Here is a 13,656-nt window from a genome sequence, read left to right as displayed (position 1 = left end):
TGTTAATATCTCAGGGAAATGGATTAATGCCTCTGTACCCAATGTTCCCCCTATGTATACACCATACATCTTGGGCTGTCACAGACGAGTGTGCTCCCTGCCCTGGACCTCCTGTAAAGGAGATGGCGTGAAAAATGCACCTACATCAGTTTGAGTTTATAGATTGAGGTCCCAAGCAAAATTAGTTTTTTGTTTTTTTTTTTTAAATCAGTACCGGGGATCAAACTCACAACCATCTGCTTGCAAGGCAGGTATTTATGCTGCTGAGCTAAATCCCCAGCCCCAATTTATTTTTTAATTTATTTTTATTTTTATTTTTTTACTGGTACCGGGGATGGAACTCACAACCACGCGCTTGCAAGGCAGGCGCTTATGCCGCTGAGCTAAATCCCCAGTCCCTCAAGCAAAATTAGTAAGGAGAGATGATAATCATTCATCCTGGAATATAGTCAAATGGCATTGGTATACTGACTATTATGGGAGAAATGCCTCTGTTCTATATTCTGATGCTGAATAGCTTGAGTAGAGTCTTAGTTATTTTTTTCATTGTTAAAACAAAATATCTGATGCTCAGAGTTAAAAGAGGAAAGGTTTATTTGGCTCACAGTTTGCAGAGGTTTCAGTTCATCATTGGCTGGCTCCAAGGCAGGCTGGCACATGGCAGAGGGGCAGCAGTCATGGAGATGGAAGACGGCAAAAGCGACAACAGAGAGGGGAGAGCAAGCCTCTTTCTGTCCCTTATTTAGTATGCATACAGTAGCACTCACGCCCTTAATCCCAGCATTGAACCACAAATCAATCACAAACTAGATTCAGCCGCCCCGTATGACTGCATGAGGCTTCAGAAGGATGTTAGACACAAATCATAGCAAATGGCTTGAGCCTGGTTGTAGCCCCCATTGCTTCAGGCCATCAGTAATGGCAAACCTGGACCCTTTCAGAGACATTTTGGAAACTGGCCCTTCCTTTTTGTGTTGGTGAAAAATGGAAGGGATGTTTATACAGATTTACTGATAATATCTCTATTATCTAAGCTAGAAAAACAAACAACGTGGTTTTCCATATGTACATACTCTAGATTTTCTTACATGAAACTGTTGAGTAAAATCTTATCATTTACTTGTAAAGAATGTACATTGAGCCATTGTATATCAACTAACAGTGTAGTAAACAAGACTTTCTGGTCTTGGGGTGTATTCCCAGGGTCTGGATGCCTGTGAATCTTTTTTTTTTTTCCGTCTTTTTTGAGACAAGGTCTCACTATGTGCTTCAGGCTGGCCTTAGGCTCCCTTTGTAGCCCAGAATGGTTTCGATCTTGCAAACAATCCTCCTGCCTAAGCCTCCTGAGTGCTGGGATTCCAGGAGAGCACCACTATGCCTGGCTAGATGCCTGTGAGTCTTATAGAATCCAGTACTCCTGCTGTTTTCCTATTGCAGTCATTGACTGTTCATTTGCTCACTGAATGAAAAGGATATTATTGGTTAGTACAGGAATTGCCTTTTTGATATTATTAATTTCTACTGTTGCTGTGTCTTCTGTAGCTCTCATTCATTCTACAGAGATTGCTCATTTTGTAGACAACTGGACCAGAACTCAGACAAGGACTGAACTATATAACATTCTATTGATACAAATTATAGTCACAAATCAGTGTTTTAAAGAAACTTATGTGGATGAAGAGCTCAAATGGAAAGCCGGCAATTACAACAAGGCCTCCAGTATCATTTTAATATTGCTCGGTATTGTGTAACTGCTCTCATATATAACTAGTCTACCCATCCTTAGAACATATAAAGAGGCACAGACAGGGTGCTAGACACAGTAATATAAGACTGATTTGGAGGCATAGTAAAATGAGGTATTATCTATGTCATAACAGATTCAAAGTTTTATTAAACAAATTCAAGACTGAGATACATTTGCTGATACTCTTGGTCAGCTGAATCCATGAAACTATCTTAAAGCCCATTTTAGATTTTATGCTGGCTTTATTATATTAATGTGTTTCTCTCTTATATCTTTACTTATAGTCTATTGCAGGAGAAGCTGAACCGACAGTGCCTAGATGCCACTCAGCCTCAAGTCATGATGTTTCAGCTACTACAATTACAAAAATGAAAAGGAGGAACTGGTGGGGCCTAGGTGGTGCAATTCAGATTTCACAGTGTCAGGTCGGTGGGATCTTGCCACAGGGACAGAAAGCTTGTGGAAGGCTGCATCCCCCAGCTACAGGCGGAACGCTGGTAACCCAGCACTCCTGAAGCAAAACAGTGTGTGCTGAGAGTGTCAAAACACAGTCCTCTGGGAATAGAGAAAATCTGGTTCTTTATTTAACTTATTCCTTACCTACTTATTCTCTATAGTTGCTGTTTCACAAAACAAGTGCTCCATGAAAGCTGCATCCCTCCCTGGCCACTCCCTGGATTCTGTAGGCTCCTCAGAGAGGATTTTGGAGGCTGTCTCATCCCTCCATAGTTGTGGATGCAGACTCAGCCCAGCCTCTGGGGTTGGCCAGCCTTAACTGCAAGGGCCAAGCCTTGGCCATGGGTCCTTCCTTCCCAACCATGGGCCTCCCTTCCACAGAGGTCTCCCCTCCCAGTGCCTGGCAGCTCACATCTTCCTCTTCCTACCACACACACCCCACGGACATTAATGCTCTTGCTGGGTGCAGAAATACTGCCTTATTTTTAGCTCTGGCCCTGGTCCATCATGTAGCACCCTTCTCAGTGTGAACCTGGCCAGATCTGTGAGTTGTTTTCCCCAATCCTCAGTGCCACAGGAATGTGCTCAATCTACAACATTTACATGGGCTCTGCCCAAGTTTCTCTTCCCCAGTCACTCTGTCTGCAAGGGTGACTCATACGAGCAGCCTGTACACATCTGTTTCTGCCACAAAAACTCTCCAAAGTGTACGCTTTTGTATCCACTCTACCTCATGTATGCACTCTGCGCTTGTTCTAGCAGAGAGAGGCTGTTCCAGGAAGGCAGGCTAGAGGGGACAGGGCAAGATGGCAGTGAGGCGGAGACAGTGTTTGCTTCTGGGCTTGAGTACACACACACACACACACACACACACAGACTGTCCTGCCTTTTGTGGCCAGGGTTAGCTATGGGATCCTTTGCATTCTTTCCGAGGTAAAAATAGTGGGTAACCTAGAGATTAGCAGAGTTTCCTTTTGAATTTAACCTGACAGAGCAATAAACCAAACATTGTCCTAAACCAAGCCTGGTAGAGAAAGCTGGGCTTGTTTCCACAGGCCTGGTAAGGCGTGTGTGTCTCTCTCTAGGCCTGCTTGGTTCCAAGAGTCATCAGAGTGAATTCCACTGTACACAGACAGCCTTCTGGACATTGTTCCACTCCTAATCCTAGATTTGATGTTCCCTGAGGCATGGGGTGTATAGTTCACCTCCCTGCCCCCTGCTGGGGATGGAACCTAGAGCCTCACCCATTGTAGGCCAGCGCTCTACCACTGAGCTATGCCCTAGCTACTCATTATCTTTTGATCTCCAGTTTTCCAGAATAAAACCCAGATTCCTTAGGGCCTGCAGTGCCAGCTCCTCCTCATGTGTTTCATCTGCTTCTCCCACCCCAACACTGGCCTGCCCAGAACTTGCAATACCCCATTGGCCTGGCTACCTGCGGTTCCCTCCCTGTGGTCTCTCACTGCCATTTACATGGCCAGTTCCTTTCCCTTTCTGGGGCTTTTGCTCCAAGTGCCCTTATCAGAGGCATCCTCTCCATTTCCATGTAACACCAGCGTCCCCGCCAGGCAGTCTTTACCTCTTCCCCTGACTTGGTCTCTGTTTATCACCTTCCAACACACCATTTGATTTTCTTCCTGTTTGTGTGTCCCCTTCCCGTTGGATGGAAGCCCCAAGTGGAGGAGATGCTCCTTGCCTCCAGGGCTGTGTGGACAGGAAGTGTGGATGGAAGAGTGACTCCTCCCAGGGAAGCCCTGGGCCCAGCGGCTGCCCTGGGTGAAGTAGGTGTGGACAGGAAGGGCCCTCTGAGGGCAGAATGGCTGCCTCATTACAGGGCCGGGTACACTGAGGTCCCGGAAGACAAGGGGTCAGGACTGCATGGGATCTATGAGGGGTCTGCTCTGGGTTGAAGGGTCTCGGGCTTCTCTGCCTGTGGTTCCTGTCCCTACCTTCCTGTGCAGTGAGTCATGGTGTAGGAAACATCTCCGGGACCCAGTTCCTGTCAGGACTGCAGGGGGCTAAGGGTCGACAGGACAAGAACTTGCTCCTGTGCCCTTCCCAGGAAGCCCACTAGGGTGCCTTGCACGGGGAGAGCTGTGTGCCCCCCCAGTTCATATCAGGATGCTACCCCTGTGCTGTAGACTAGGAACTCAGCTGAGCATAGTTTTCTTTGTAGGTGTAATTTGTTACAGTACAGTGAGATTGTATGGGAGCAGGGATGGCCACAGTCCCATGTGATTGCTGTTCTTATGAAACAGAAGCCAAATGACAGGGGTGGAAATGGAAAAGATCAGGCTAAGCGGAACAACTTGGATACCAGAAGAATGTAGATTATATATGTCTACTTCTGAGGGACCTAGAATGGATATATTCATAAAAACAAAAAAAAAAAAAAAATGAGAGTGGGCCCTCAGCTAGGAGTGGGGGTAGTGAGAGATAACCAATAGTTTCAGTCTGGGATATTGGAAAAGCTCATACTTAGAGTTGAACACCATTGGAAGTATACTTCAAGCTGATGGACTGTGTAATTAAAAATGATTAAATGCTAAGCTTTTTCTTTCTTTTTCTTTTTGGAAGTACTAAGGATTGGACCTAGGGCCTTTGCACTGAGCTACATCTCTAGTTTGTTTTTCTTTCTTCCTTACTTTCATATCTATATGTCTATCTATCTGTCTGTCTGTCTGTCTGTTTATCTATTTGCACTTCTGGAGATTGAATCCAGGACTTTCACATTGAGGTACATCCCTAGCCTTTTTTAAAATCTGAGACAGAGTCTCGCTAGATCATTAAATTGTCCATATTGGGCTCCAACTTGAAGTCCTGTTTTTCGAGCCAGTGTCTCACTATGTAGCCCCGGCTGACCTTAAACTCATGGTGATCCTCCTGCCTCAGCCTCCCAGAGTGCTGAGGTAACAGCTGTGTGTCCCTACACTTGGCATCTTTTGATTTTTTATTTTGAGGCAGGATGTAAGTTGCCTGGGCTGGGCTTAAACTTGTAATCCTCTTGCTTTTTTTTCTACCTATATTTTAAAATACAAACATGCATACCACTTACTCGTACACACACAAATGCTGGGAGAAGGCAAAGAGCCTGCTGAGGGGAGATGATGGGATGGCTCAGGGACCCTGCCTGCCAGCCTTCAGCAGCTGGGGAGAGGCCAGGAATACATTCTCCTTGCAGCCTTTGGACAGACCCGACCCTGCCACACCTCACTGTCTGATTTCCAGTCCTCAGAACTTTGAACAATCCATTTCTGTGGAAACTACCAGCTTGTGGTGTTTTGTTGCCATGGCCCCAGAAAAGGAACTCAGTGCCTGTCTGTGGCTGTCTGTGGTTTGCTAAAGCTTCTTGGCAGGGCCCCTGCTTTCTGGTCTTTGGGCTGGGGTGAGGAGGAGGAGCTTGTCAACCAGATCTGCTTTGGGTTTCTTTGCTGGAACCACTGATACTTATAAGGTGTAGATAAGGGTAAGCCCTCTTTCCCTTTTCTCTCCCTGCTACTGTCTGTCACTCTGATGTTCTTGTTTTGAGTCTTGGCTCTTCCATCAGACTGGATGTCCAGGACACCAGGGTCTCCCTCCCTTGTTATTCAGCCTGGGCACTTGGGACATCTGGTACAATTCTGTTGTTCAGTATTAGAGATGAACTTAGGGACCTTTGCACTGAGCTACATCCCTTGCCCTTTTTTATTTTTATTTTATTTTGACACAGGGTCTTGCTAAGTTACCCAGGCTGGATTTGAACCTGTGATCCTCCTGCCTCAGTGTATTGAGATCATGCCCTGATGATCAGAGATGCCTTGGCCAGAGGTACTCAGCTAGGAGGAGCAGCAGCAACCTCCCCGTGTGATGGTGCCTCGGGTCAGGGCACAGCAGTGTGGCCTCTTTGGTGAGGTGAACTCTGCTGTAGAAAGTCTGGCTGGGGCTGCCTCCCGTGAATTCCAGTTCAATACTTTCCCTTGAGCACCTGGATTCAAGCCTGGCTCTTGTCCCATGATACAAAAAGGCTCCCATATTACGTGAGATGGTAGCATGGGTATGTGGTGTAATCAGTTACTATAGTAGATATTTCAGTTTTAACAATCTATTACAGTGAAAAACATTGCCTTTAATCCCTGTTGAAATATTCAGAATATTCTCCTTTGCTTTGATCACATTCATCCCATTCATGGCAATGTGCCTGTAACTGTAATAGGCTTTTATAAAAATTAAGCATTAACTGTGTTTTTTTGATCACCCTTGTCCTGGGACATGCGGTAGAGCCATTTCCAGATGTCTGGATGCTCACAGTCCAGACAGAGAGGAATACATGGGAAATAGTCCCAGAGCAAGGTCATGGGTGCTGTGACCTTGAGACACCTGTGGGAGCAGAGGTGATGCTCCAAGGGAGGATGGGATTTAGTGAAGGCGACATGAGGCAGTGTGTGTGTGTGTGTGTGTGTGTGTGTGTGTGTGTGGTGAGGGGAGGTCAGAGAAAAGCCTTGAAGGATGAATAGGAGTTTGACAAAAGAAAGGGAGGAAATAAGAGAACGGGGAAAGCATAATGGAAACAGAGGAACCAGCACTGGCTTGCTCCTATGCTGCTTTTTATTCACCGCTCTCCTCCTGCTGATCCCTCTCCCCTCCTGTGGTGCAGACCCTCAGCTGACTCCCTGGCCCGCAGTGGAGGGCAGGAGCGGAGAAGCTGGGCCAGGACTTCCTCAGTGCTTTGTTACCTTGCTGGCAGCCTCCGGGCCCCTCTGGCCAAGGCTCCCTCCCGGTGGTCCCACTGTGGCTCCAGCTCTCACAAGCTCTGCTCCACCCACTACTTGCCTAGATGGGAAAAGCTTCCAGCTGTGGTGCCACTGCACCAGCTTGCGGGTAGCTGTCCCGCGTCACAGTCTTTGGCAGGGGCTGTGTCCAGTGCTGAGAGTGTGCTTGGTCAGCTCAGGCTGGGGAAGAGGCTCCTGGTGAAGGTGCGGAGTGGGGGGCTCACAGGAAGGGGTGAGGGTGAGCACTGTAAGTCCCAGTGAGGGATGAAGGTGTGGTGTGGAGAGGTCTCCCTAAGCTACAGCTGCCTGACTGCCGAGACTGGCAGGGTGGAACCAGGAGGTGGCAGAGGAAAGGGTGGGCTCCAGGCCTGTGCCTGGAGGCTGGAACCATCCGTAGTCACTGCACACATCCCTTCGAGCCTGGTGCTTCTGGTTCAAATTCAGGGCCATGACATTTCCCCTAATCTTTTCTATGTACGTTTGTGGCCTCTTTCTTCCACACTAGGAGTTTCAGTTCTAAAGCACACCAGACTAGGGATGATAAAATTAGGATGTAAGCACAGGATGTGTCCCTCCATGCTGCTTTGAGTTACAAATTCTCAACTTCTCCATGGAGCCAAAGTGACAGGCACTTGGGAGAAAGCACACTGGACATTTTGAATTTTGACTTTTCTGGGTCTGGTGACACATGCTCCTTCCAGCATGCTCTCCAGATGCCAAGCAGAGGCTGTGCTGATTCGCTTATCTGTGGGTGCAGAGCAGGGACCCCGCCAGGCCCTAGGCTGCTGCTGTGCAGACCGAGGGGCAGCAGGTGCACATGCGCTGCCCCCTGTTCTATTTTCAGAACACTATACAGAGCCCTTCTTGGACCGCGTTGCAGTCTGGGAAGTTTGTATTTGTGATCCCATGGAGCAGTTATTGGAATTCTAGCGAGTCAGTTCCAATCTACCACTTCCAGTGCACCCCATGGTGAAAATAGACAAGAAGGCTTATTTATAGTTGTGGGGAGTCAAGGGGGTCCTAAATCCAGCTAGGGTGATGGTTAGCTGAACAGAGGCTTCCACCCAAGGCCAAACCTGAGTTTTGTTCACTTGTGAAGAAGGGAGTGGCTTGAGGATGAGTGACCGTGAGAGTGGTGGGAAGTGCGTGAGTGCTGTGAGCTGGGCTAGGGAGGAGGCCAGAAAGCACCCTGCAGTATGCAGACAGAAGGGTATGCAGGAAATGTAATCTGTATAACGCAATGTGAGGTAGTAGCTAGTGTTTAGCGGTTGGTGCTTCAGCTCTGGTGTGTAATCGTTTGTGCCTTGGAAAGTCATAGCTTTTTATCTGGAGGCTCCATCCCAGCTGACAGCGGCAGCCAGTGTGGAGCGTGGTCTCTCTCCCACGCGGCTCACACATGTATTTTGGGAGTTAAGGGGCAGGGTAGCACTGACCTGTCACTCTGCTTCAAAGCCTACACATCAGCATCTCGGCTACACCAGGCTGTTTTCATTGCTTAAAGCCAATTGAAGGGCTAAGGAAATGGCCTAGCCAGCTCTGTTCATATGAATACACGGAGATAGGGCCAGGTTTAGACGAAATGGAGCTGATTGCTCTTCTTTCAAGGAGAGTCGTCCAGGTGGTCCTCCAGACATGACAGCTCTGGAGCTTTGGCTGGCTCCCTCCGTGTCATGTGTAAAACAGTACGAACGTGTCCACCAAGCAAAAGTGAGGAAGGAAGGGTAACGGTGGTGACACATTTGAGTCACTGTTGTCATCCTGCACACTCCTCAAGGGCGGGGGCTGTGTGGTTTTGCTTCTACTTAAATGTACCATGGAGATTGCTAAGGTTCCTCACACAGAGCGGTGCTTGGTAAAACACGGGCACTGCAGGATGCCTCTCACGCAAATTCTGTTCTCTTATGCACACTGTTCACAGTATGGTGAGGACAGGGGACTCAGGGAGAAGAAGGGTCAGGCCACCGCCAGGACCATGGGCATTCTGTCCATCTCACACTGAATCTAATAATCAAACTCCATTCCTCTGAGATGGTAAGAAACTGGAGGGAAAGCTGGGCAAGGTGGTGGTGCATGCCTACAATTCTAGTACTCAGGAGCCTGAGGCAGGAGGTTTACCATGAGTTCAAGGCCAGCCTCAACTGCATAGTAAGACCCCACTTCAAAAAAACAGAGAGAGAGAGACAGACAGGTGGACAGAGAGAAAGAAAGAGGAAAAGAGAGAGAGAGAGAGAGAGAGAGAGAGAGAGAGAGAGATGGACGGACAGACAGAGACACAGAGAGAGAGACAGAGACAGAGACAGAGACAGAGAAAATCTAGGGCCAGCTTTGTTACTAACCTGCTGGGTCTTTTGGGAAAATCAAGTCAGCCCTCTAGGCCTGAGATCTCAGTTTCCTTGTCATTCATGTAGGTCAATCTACACCTTATAAGTATCAGTGGTTCCATATATAAGTCATTCATTTTTAGTACTAGAGGTGGAGCTCAGGGTCTCACACATGCTAGGTACGTGCTTTACCACTGAACTACACCCCTAGCCCTTTTTGTTTTTATTTCAGGACAGTTTTACTATATTGTCAAGACGGACCTCAAATTTGCCTGCTCCTGCTTCAGCCTCCTGAATAGTTGGGATTACAGGTATGCACTCCCATGGCTACCAGGTCGTACACAAGTACTCTGAAGGTACAGGATGCCTTGCAGATGCGGCCAGATTTAAGGCAGGCCTGCACGCCCTGTGCAGTGAGTCATGGACTATGGACTTTAGGGCACCCCAGGCACCTGCATCCTCCTGAGTTGCTTGATGTTTCCAGCTGTGAGAGGCTTTGGGAAGATGCTGTTTCTCTGGTGACAGAGGAGGAGACTGTGATATGGAGAAGTTGGGCAACTTGCTGAGGGGCATCTGTCCAGTAGCAACTGGACAGGTTGCACATCCATGCTTTATGATGTCTACTTCAGGTCAATGGCAAGGCCTCAGCTGCCCTGTCAAGAAGCCAGCACCACCCAGGGACTGGCTCACCAATGAAGTGCTGAGGGACAGGCCCTGCTGTCCCCAGGCCTGGCTGCCCTGTCCAGCCTGTGATGGCCTTGCCACAGCCTAGCTGCTGGGGGCGCTGGAGGCCCAGGGTACCCAGCACTTTTTCTAGGGGAGTAGTGGTATATCCTGTGTTCCTGGTGGAGGTGGGGTTGCTTCGGCACAATGTGACCAGCCCTGTTGGGGGGGCAGTGAGTGGAAGCTGCAGACTTGCTGTCTGTCCTTCTGGGCTATGAGTAGCCTTCCGGGCATTGTGCTCCCAGGGTGACTCGGTCATAAACATAGGGGCAGGATGCCTTTGTAGTGACACAACAACACCCTGTACTTCCTCCTGCATTCCACAGGGGCTCCTGAGTCCGGGCACTTTGAGGGCCATGTCTCTCCTACCCCGCTGCTCTCCTCTGAGGGGGAGACCACCCTGTGTGGCCTGAGGTGTGAGCCTGGACCACAGAGCTGGACCTCTCCCTGGATCAGCTCACACCTAGCATTTCCTGACGGAGGAACTGTGAACTTTGTACGTGGGGAGATCAAAAACATGGTGAATGTTTAAATAAAAATCATTACAGTAAAAACTTACACTGCCATTAATCCTTGTCACATTACTCACTCAAATGTGCTTATCTCCTTGTTCTTGCTACTTTCTGAAGCAGTTCTGGAAGTTCTTCATGAGTGCTGTTGTGACTGCCTCAGTGTTTTGGGCTGAGTCCGAACACGTACTGTTCACAGTCATTTTAACTTTGAGGAAGAGCCGGAAATTATGGTCCCAGATTCAGTGACTGAGGACACACCATAATTTTTATGTGGCAGAAATTACCATAAATACCTGGTGTAATGGAATACATCTGTCATCCCAGCACTCAGGAGGCTGAAGCAGAATAATCACTGTGAGGTCAAGGCCAGCCTGGGCTATACAGAGAGACCCTGTCTCAACTCCCCTCTCTCAAAAATGAAAAAGAAACAAAACAAAAAAAGAATGACAACAACAAAAACAAAAAGCCCAAACCATAAACAGAATTTACTATAAATGTTTGATCATTGAGAGATGTTCAAAAATTAGATTAATGTATAAGTAAAAAAAATTATTACAGTTAGAGATACTTACTATTATTATTATTATTATTATTTTTTTTTTGGTCCCAGGAATCAAACTCCTAGCACCATGCTCTCCAGGCAGGCGCTGTGCCAGTGAGCTACATCCCTGGCCTGATACCTTGCTATTAAACCCCCTCCAAATATGCACTTTGAATACACTTCTCCTATCATTCCTTGTTGGGGACCACCAGTTATAAACTGAGTCTTAGGGGCCTCCCAGGCTGTCCCCATCCTGCCTTTTGAGCCAGATGGGAACACAGAAACTCCTTGCTCTTTTCTGGTCATGGCCAGAAGCCCTAGGGCCAGTGACTGCTGTGACACTCCAAGGGCAGGACCAGACCTGCTGAAGATGATGACACCTCCCTGTCTTGACCTTGACTTTGCAAGCGTGTAGCCCATCATAGTTGCAGTTACTGATCCTGGAAACACTGTTGGTCTCTTGCCCATTGTCCTCCACCAGATGTAACCAATAAATACCACAGTTCTGGGTGCTTCGTGGTGGCTGTTTGCTCCCCATGAACAACTGATTATTCCACATGCCTGCTGTACCCCTATTTTTCTCTTGATCTTTCCTCCTGCTGTGTGCTGTAACTCCATGCAGGAGATTAGGGACCCATTGTAGAGGTCCTCTAGTTCTTAGCATTGTCTTTTTTTGTTGTTGTTGTTGTAGACATTCATGGTACTTTTCAATCAGTTCTTGGCCCTAATTTCCCCTATAGTCAGTGGATACTATCATCATTACCCCCTCCCCACTGATGCTGAGGAATTGGAAGCTGAAGGGACCCACAGCTCACCTAAGAGCTTTCTACAGGAATAGGCAGAGCCGGGTCATGCGCCCTGTGTTGGAGGAAGTAGGTAAGGAGGAAGCAATCTTTCACTTGGGTCTTTTAAAAGTAAGTACCTTGTTTCCTGGTGTGATACTTATAATCCTAGCACTGAGGAGGCTGAGGCAAAAAGACTGTGAATTCAAGACCAGCCTGGGTACATAGTGAGTTGAAGGCCAGCTTGGACCACACAGTGAGGTAAATTAGAACAAGACAAAAACAAACCTTCTTATTTTAGATCAGTGTTGGATGTATTGAATTAATGTACAGAGATAGTACAAAAACCTGTGTATCCCATACCCATTTCCTCTGTTACTCTCTTGGTATGCATTAAACAATTTTGATTCAATTTTGTTAACTAAAGATCGTACTTCATCAGATTTCTTTCCTTATTTTATTTTTTGAGACAGGGTATCATTTTATGGTTTAGGCTGGCTTTGAACTCACTATGTAGCCCAGCCTGGCCTTGAACTCATGTTGATCCTCCTTCCTCAGCTTCCTAAATGCTGGGATTTCAGGCGTGTGATACACATCTGCCAGTCTGTCTTTATTTTTTACTTACTGTCGCCGTTCTGTTCCAGAATCCTATCCAGGACACTACATTAAATGTAAGCATCGTGTCTTCTTAGGTTTTTCTTGGCTGTGATAGTTTCTAGACTTTTCCTGTTTCTGGTGACCTTGACAATTTTGAGGAATATTGGTCAGGAATCTTGGTCTTCTGTCTTGTTGCTCCCCTCCCCTTCCCCTTCTCCTTCTTTCCTTTCTCGTCCTCTTTTTCCTCTTTCTCTTCTTCCTCCTTCTCCTTTTCCTCCTCCTTTCTTCCTCTTTTTCCTCTTCATCTTCTCCCTTTCCCTTTCTCCTCCTCCTCCTTCTCCAATGGTACTGGGGATTGAACCAAGGGCCTCAGACTTATTTTGGGTCAGGATCAGAATGGCCTTGAGATTTCAAGCCCTCGGCCTTAGCCTCACAGGGAGCTGGGATTACAGGCATTGGCCTGGCTTGTGTGTCCTGGGTAGACTGGGATTCTTCCTTCCTTCTTTTCTTTCTCTCTTTCTCTCTCTCTCTCTCTCTTCTCTCTCTCTCTCTCTCTCTCTCTCTCTTCTTTCTTTCTTTCTTTCTTTCTTTCTTTCTTTCTTTCTTTCTTTCTAGGAAAGGCCACACAAACAAAATGCCATGCTCATCACATATTACATACAAGCACCATGATTTGTGACACTTCACATTGACTTTGGTCTCTGGCTGAGGCCCTGTCTGTTGGGTCCCTCCTATCCCCCTTTCCACGCTGTCTGCAAGGATCATTTGAGCCCTGGGAGAACAGGAATGGGGCAGTTCTGCTAGCAGCAGGGAGGGGGTCAGGGCAGAGAAGGCTGACAGCTGGTGTCCTGGCACTGAGAGTGAGTTAGCAGCTTGTGGCTGTGGTGGCGCTTCATGCATGAGAAGAATCCGGTCCCAGGCCTCTGGCAGAAGCGGTGAGCTCAGTGCGCCTCAGGTGCCGAGAGCTGTCTAGGAATTCACTGGAGCGCTGTGCCAGACCAGTGGCATCTCTGGACCTGGGTCTTATTTCCAAGGATGTCACCTCCCAGTGAAGTGATGCTGTGAGCAGACACATAGCCGCATTGCCAGAGCAGAAGGAGTCTCACGCTGTTCAGCTCGCCACCTCGCTGGCTAACTGTTAGACCATTTTGCCTGCTTCTCCAGGATAAACCAACATTTGAGATCAATCCTTAAATGGTTTTGTGGATTGGTACCACAAGTTGAGGTTA

The 13,656-nt window shown here is 47.7% G+C and overlaps 1 long non-coding RNA gene across 1 annotated transcript in view; it reads left to right on the top strand.

Annotated features, from left to right (window-relative positions):
- Nucleotides 1-10,979, top strand: part of LOC134473465 (uncharacterized) — a 32,901-nt gene extending 21,922 nt beyond the window's left edge. Inside the window, exons 3-4 of the long non-coding RNA XR_010043682.1 lie at nucleotides 9,505-9,583; nucleotides 10,322-10,979. This is a non-coding gene — a long non-coding RNA (uncharacterized LOC134473465). The remainder of the gene's footprint in view (nucleotides 1-9,504; nucleotides 9,584-10,321) is intronic.
- Nucleotides 10,980-13,656: the final 2,677 nt, after the last annotated feature.

The sequence above is a fragment of the Cavia porcellus genome, unplaced genomic scaffold (genome assembly GCF_034190915.1).
Source record: "Cavia porcellus strain 051 isolate PalLab524CR breed Dunkin Hartley unplaced genomic scaffold, mCavPor4.1 scaffold_27, whole genome shotgun sequence".
NCBI lineage: Eukaryota > Metazoa > Chordata > Mammalia > Rodentia > Caviidae > Cavia > Cavia porcellus.
Note: the sequence above shows the minus strand (reverse complement) of the source record. Positions and strands in the feature narration are given on the sequence as shown.